The sequence below is a fragment of the Hibiscus syriacus genome, unplaced genomic scaffold (assembly GCF_006381635.1).
Source record: "Hibiscus syriacus cultivar Baekdansim isolate YM2019G1 unplaced genomic scaffold, ASM638163v2 tig00111812_pilon, whole genome shotgun sequence".
Lineage (NCBI taxonomy): Eukaryota > Viridiplantae > Streptophyta > Magnoliopsida > Malvales > Malvaceae > Hibiscus > Hibiscus syriacus.
The window spans coordinates 796417-803720 of record NW_024063187.1 but is presented as its reverse complement, the minus strand read 5'-3'; the positions used below and the strand labels follow the sequence as shown (position 1 = coordinate 803720).

At 34.3% G+C, this 7304-nt stretch overlaps 1 pseudogene; it reads right to left on the bottom strand.

The window, feature by feature from the left end:
* Window positions 1-4683: 4683 nt before the first annotated feature.
* On the bottom strand, window positions 4684-7011 carry LOC120171157 (annotated as a pseudogene).
* Between the last annotated feature and the right edge of the window lie 293 nt (window positions 7012-7304).

The window sequence follows — 7304 nt, the reverse complement described above, 5'->3', positions numbered from 1 at the left end:
TTTTTTTTATTCAAACTTGAACGACGAAGATTTACAAAATTATTATTCGAACAGTGCTGATTTTGGAGACTACTGAGCAGTGAACAGTCGAACAAAGCAGAAAAAAATAATGCCCCAGCCGTGCGCACCGTTTAATTAAACGACGCACGTTAGCAAAACCGACATGAAATCTGGGGAGTACTTTTGAGGCAAAACGCTTTAAGTGATGGGAGTAGAGTGTTGGATTGAATTTCACCTTGTTTATCTTTATGTTTCGATGCTAGTATGTGTTGATTGGATTTGTCAGAAATTTCATTGAATTTTTTTTTTGTCTTGTTGAATATTTTTTGGAATGTTATGCTTGTTTGGGAACACATAATTGTTTAGGTTAGGATGTTCTTGATAGTGAATAGCATGAATTGTGATAAGTTGGTGTTTTTGTGATATTCCATGATTTTATTGGTTGAAATGTGATTAGCTCAATGCATGAATAATTGGTGAGATTTGAGCCTTAACGAGCATTTTCGCTCTCTTTTGTTTGATTGAGTGTGTCGAATTGGAATTGGTATTCTAGAACCTGCATGTTAAATACTGTCGAGATTACACATGAACATGATGCTTAAAGATGATTTGGGCACCTTAGGATTAACCATTTCGTTCCCCTTTTTATTTTACCCCTCTTTTCTACCTTTTTCAGGGAAAGTGAATAATTTTACCGTTGTATTCTCCATCGAAAAAAATGTTGAATGAAAGAAAGAAAAAAAAGGGAAAAAAGCAGTTTGAAAGAAAAAGAGAGAGAGAGAAAAAGACATGAAAGAAAAAAATGGAAAACAAAACAACAAAAGTGTGAAAAAGAAAAAATGTATTTCGACAAGAAATTTGTTGTTGATATTGTCTTTTATCTTGTTGTGCTTAATGTTTGATGGAGTTGAGATTATTATTTGTTAGTTCCTTGCCTTGAATTTTTAGCCATATTTTTAGCCTTTTCCCCACCTTTACCTAAGTCTCGTTACAACCAATAAAAGACCCTTTGATTTATGCATTTTGTTCTTATTAGTAGTGGAGATTTGATTTACTTGCAGTCTTATGGTAATACCGTGTCAATTCTGACATTGAGAGTTTCTTTACCCCAAACACATCGAGTGATTTGAGTGAATCCCGGTAAGGTGTTGAGTTATGAGCATTGAGATTAATGAATGAATTAATATTATAATCACACTTGACTTGCTCCAATTGGTGATGCTCAATTGATTGATTTCTTGACTTGAATAGTTATTGTGGTCTCTACCTTGCTTCCTTGAATGTGAAACTTGACAAAAGAACGTTTAATGAAGTTTTTGACTGATTGGTTAATCATACTTGAGGACAAGCATGAGATAAGTGAGGGGTAATTTGATGAGTGTTCAGAATAGTTAATCTTTGCTCGTTATTTCTTCGATTTTGTGGAGTTATTGTTGTTGATTTGGTTGTGTTATGCCTATTTTTGTGCAGGTTTTTACTTTCCAGAATTAGTGATAAAACGGGTAAATTCTGCATTTTTATTATTATTTGGTCACGGCTGGAGACATGGGCACGAATCTGGGCATGACGCAGTCTGACGTGACAGTTTCTAGAAGGTTCAGTCAGCGGCGGTTTCTAGAAGACTTCATCTGCACGCCTTCTGGAAGATTGACGAGTTAGAGTGCATTAGGAGACTAGTTTAAGTTGAATTTAAATTTAAAAAACAATATCTTTTGTATTATTTTATTATTTTCTTTGCTTATCCTTTAGGCTTGAGAGGCTATATAATACCCACTTGGGGTAAGCCTAAACCATTATTCACATTACATTCTTCTTTTCTCTTTAGTTTTTATAAAAGTTTCTCTTTTACTTTTCAAGTTCTTTTCATTTTTCTTTATTTTTCAAGCTTTGTTTTCAAAATGCTAAGTATGACTTTTGTCATGCTTAGCTAAACTTTCATAAGCGAGAGCTGTCGCGATGACTCAATTCCATTGGGAGAATTGAAACAGACCCTTAATATCTTCGGAATATCTCTCAATCTGTGCTTATTTTTCAAAATCAAAATAGTTTTCAAAATCAAAGATTGACTTTGGTCAAGAGGTTGTTGCGATTAAATGTGTGGGAGTAAGATTCGGCTTATAGAAAGCAATTCGACTTCCTGGGAACACACTTGGCGAGATAGCTTCGCCAAGAGGGAATTGAGATCGGAATTGACGGTTATCGAAGCAACAATCTGAGTTGGACGCCATGAACTTAAACGGTAATTGATCTACAACAATTGATGTTGTTAGAATCAATTACCGAAGCCAGAATCAAAGATTGCCTTGGGTATTCGGTACACAAGATAGAGTCACGGGGATAGCCCTTGTAGACAAAGTAACCGACGTGAATTCTGAAGAGAAAACCTTATTCGATGATCATAAGAAAATTGAGTCAAAGCGAAGCTTGAGGCTATTTTTACCGTATTTATTCACAATCTTCATCATCCTATTTTTACTTTAATTGCTTTAATTTATTTAATCGTTTTTACTATTTAAATCTCATATTGCAAACTCCCCCCCCCCCATTTTACTATTTTTCGCCTGGTTAAAAACCATTCAAACGTAAATTTGTGATTTTCTAAGTCCCTGAGGATTTGACCCTTATTTCTCTATACTACGTATTTCCTTATTTATTAATTGAGAAAAAGGAATTTATTTTGACACCGAAATGACAGTTGTCAGCATAGGTGCCTGATTCCTTGTTTTGGCCTTGCTAAATAAGCAATTAAACAAGAAAATGTTATACCCGAGAACTTGGAAGTTGTTCATGTAGCCATTTGCATACATACTTTGGATCATCAATACATCCATGGCTAAAGCAAAAGCGTTAACACCGGGAATGATAAGGCGATCTGTTATTCTGTTCAAGTAAACTCTGTGTTACCGTTTGAGTTAAAGAGATTTTGATTTTTTTGTTCCATTTCACATGAAGCTGCTGTAATAGAACAGAACCAATAAACATTTCATTGATAACCTCAAGGAATGCAAGACCTTGACAAATGACAATGCAGCAGAATGTTGCATGCCTTAACAAAACAAAGCCGCAAATCGCTGAAACGTGCATGATTTACCTATGAAATAAAAGAAGAAATAAGACTTCAATCCCACAAATAGCATCCATACTCGATCAAGCTCCCTGCTTCTTCACATGGACACGTGAAAGTCCTCGCCTTCTTCTTTGGAATAAGAGTGACCCTAGCTTTTTCCCCCGCCAAATTTAAGAAACGAGTCCACCCAGAGCTACTAATGTAGTATGTGTTGCCTCCTAAACTCTGCTTTGAACTTCCACCCTTCAGACCCGTATGTGACCTTCAAGTCAGTCGTACCACCAGGAGGTAGAGCAAGTCTGCCGCTATGATCATCAAACCTCCATCCTGCTCCATTGTTTCCATCATTGGTTGTCGTCGAAGAAGACGACGAGTTTGTGAACTACAATGTTTTTACTCACTATTTTATGTATATATTGCTGGGATTTTGTATTTGATTAATTTTTTGTTGAAGGAGAGGAAGAAGAAGAGTTGACGGAGGTCGCATACTACGTCAACCCTAACTAACGGAAGGTAACGGCAGGGACTTTACTGAAAACGAACTAAAATTTTAGTGATTCGATTGCAAGTTTTAATTTACCCATAATTTTATCTCAATGGATAAATTTATAAAATCTTACAAATAAAAATAGATTATTAATAAGAAAATATAAATATATAAAAATTTAATGTCTCAAAGATTAACCGTCCTCCGATTTATCCCTAATCGGAGCATACAATCAAAATAGATCGTCGATTATTAGATTTTACCATTGATGCATTGGAGTGAAGAAACATATGATTATTTCTAAGGTGATAAAATATTTATGTATATGGGTAATAACTCGATCGTCATGTAACAAAGTATTTATCCTTTGTTTAACGATACATATGGGTATAATGATAGAAAGTACCTTCGGCAAGCCATCGTATTGGGAAAACAATCCAGGTGAGCGATGATTTTTAAAATTATTTCATAAGTTCATATCAATTTTAAAAGTTAGGAATAACAAAACCTCAATAATCTCATACGATATGTTTGAATCCGGTCTAAAATGTTGGGATAATAATTGTAATCTTCCTTGTTTTAATCTGTATACTCTGATGAAATAGACGAACTTAAATCAAACGATTTAAAAGGCGTTCTATAGAAAACTCAATGAAATGATATACGTTTAAGATGTTTGAATGATTTTAAAAATGGTGAGCGAAAAAGTAAAAAAAAAACTATATAATATCTTCAAGCATTTTTATATGGGTACGAAATTTGAATAAGAGGAAGATATGGCAATGGATTAAGTCGAGATTTTATTAAACATAAACTTGACTCGACTGTTATAATTCTCACCTGACCTAATCCGAATATTGTAAAAGTCTGATTCTTATTTAATAGAATAAGAATATAATTGAATATATATATAGAGAGAGAGAGAGTGTGTGTGATATTATAGTAACTATCTCATAATATGGAGAAAATTATATTATTATCTCAAGTTGGGTCGAATTTTTATACCCTACACCCGAATCCAACCTGAAACTTCACAAAACTCAACTTGAACTGAGCTGAACCCTTTTTTTAAAAAAAAAAAATAAACAATCAGCAACACCTTGACAGACTTAAAATGCTAAGTATTTCCCCCCTACCTTTTGCTCTCTAAACAATAAGAAAAACTACATATACGTACATAAAAGCAAATTTTCATCAGGGTTCCAGCTTCAGGGAAACAACACGAGATTGTCTGTTGCGCTTTGCCACCTTGAGAAACACTAATGAAAGGCACGAAGGCGCCCACCACGGCCGGCGAACTTTTTGCTCTCCTTTTAGACAAGCCACTGAAGAATGCAATTTAAATATGTCAATAACCAAGAAGTATAGGAAATTCTAAGAGCTATCGAAGAACAAAAGTGAATATCATTAAAACATTTGAAAGACATGGCACAATATACGGTAAAGTCAACCAGTCAACGTCTCTCATGCTACACCAATTCATATGCACAAGGCACGGCTGCAACATAACTTGGATACCAGAATTTATTTGATGAGAGTGGCTGGCTCGATGCTCATGCAGTAGAGAAAATATCCCATGTTTTAAACCGCAGAAGAATCGAAGAAATACTACTAACAGAAATGCTTACTACATGAACAATTAGAATAATATGGGGAAAAGACCGTCAAAGATTGAAATAACTTCCAAGAGAGGCAAAATTTACATATACCTTTTATTCGTCTGAGTTCCTTGCATAGTGTGATGAAGTCTCCCCACTTCATATGGCATCGCCTTATAACCGAAGAATCTGTTCAGTTGTAAACATAGACATGCCTTCTAGGTATTCCCCATTAACACCATTTCTTTGAAAATCTGTCGATAACTACCGAGATTTATCTCTTCCAACCACATCCCAACATCCTGCCGGAATAAAAACATCATGGTACAAGAGCAAAATGTTTTGATGTCTAACATTAAAAAAAAGAAAATAATGCAAAATCTTCCCCAATGTCTCCGAGAAGTTTTGCCTTAGACCACATCAAAACTTGGAAACACATTTGCAGCGTATTTTACCTTGTTACTCGAATTTCTTTGTTCCTTTTACGGGTCAGTTAGTACTCGTGGTTGATCGGATATCACGATCAGTTTCAATGATCTAAAATGAATGTTAATGAAGATGAAGAGAAAGTTGTGTGTTTTATTATTTTTCTCCATGTTTATCCTTCAAAGTTGCACAACAACAAAGTGCATTGGTTGCCATGTCGGTTCATCAAAAACATTTAGTTTTAGAATGCCTAACCATTTGTCAAGCACACACAAGCCTTCTAAAGAAGATGAAGACATAAAATACCTAGCTAATCCACCTTTCAAAAGTAGCATTGCACTCACTGGTATTTACTGTCATCTTCTCAAACAAGTCTTCCAGCATCATAGACTAAAAACGTGGCGGCTTCAAGTTCCAAACCTGGCTAAAATCTGCAGGCAGGAAAAGAAGTTTTCCTTTTCCTTTTCTTTCTCTCTTTCATTTCTTCTCTACACTCGTTTAATTGAAAACTTGTATAAAGCTGGGGTACTTTATTAGAAATGCCAAACCAACAAATGCCCGGTTAAGAAAAAATTGTTATACGATTCTGCAGGCATCAACACCATAGACACAATTACTGTAATTAGTTTGGACAGTCACAGATATATGAAATTTCAGTTATCACTAATCAGCCTCATGTTTACCTACACAAACAACTTTTCAATGAGAAAGTTCATCATTGCATAATCAAATGATTAGGAAGCATAACCAATCTCTTACTTTGCAGCTTAACCATAAGAACAAATTCTCCATTCTTACTCCTTTATATCCTTCATACCAAGAGCCTAGATTTCTATACCAAAATGACAACAAAGAAACACTTGATCGAAGGCATAATTTGATTTGATCATGAGGAAAGGGCAATAAAAGATCACCTTTTTAGTCAATTCAATTCCCATAATCAAAACAGGAAACAATTGTGATAATCGAAACCACCCTTCGTTCTGATATACTACTTTTAACAATTTGATCAATGTTGACTGAAGAAATGTCAGTAAAAATTTCTCATTCGAGTAGCAGAACAAAAATATCACACCAAAATGAACTCAAGATCTGAACTTCATAGAAAAAGAGATCCAAACAAGATCAAAAGAAAATTGAGTGTGAGAGAGAAATACCTCAACAGTCCAAATGAAGAAATCGAGTGGCTCAGGCGGGTATTCTTTGCTCATCTTTTGTATTATCTCGACCCAGTTTAACTGTTATATTTACCACCAATTTCCCATCAAAATTTATCGTCAATAAAAATGAAAATCAAATTAAAACCCAAACAAACGAGAAGAAGAAAAAAGAACTGGAGACGAACTGGTTTTGAGGTTAGATTGACAGTTGTTGAGATCCCAACCCTCTTTCTCCTTTTCTTTGTTTTTTCATTTTTTCTCGGGAAACAAATACTAAACGAATACAAATAAAGATTGGAAAGCAGAAAAAACGTACCTTCATGTGTGAGAGAGAGAAATTTTAGCGTTGGATTTTCCTTTTTCCTACATTTCAGATATTGAGATTGGAATTATTTGAGAGACAGAGGAACAGAAATGTTGTCCTAATAATAATTACATACAGTGATTAATAACACAAACTTTTTAAATGAGCAATCACAATTAAAATTTTAAGGGTACAAAAAAATTTAAAAAGTTATCATCAAATAAAATAAAAAATTAATTAAAAAAAATTAGATTTTAGAGTG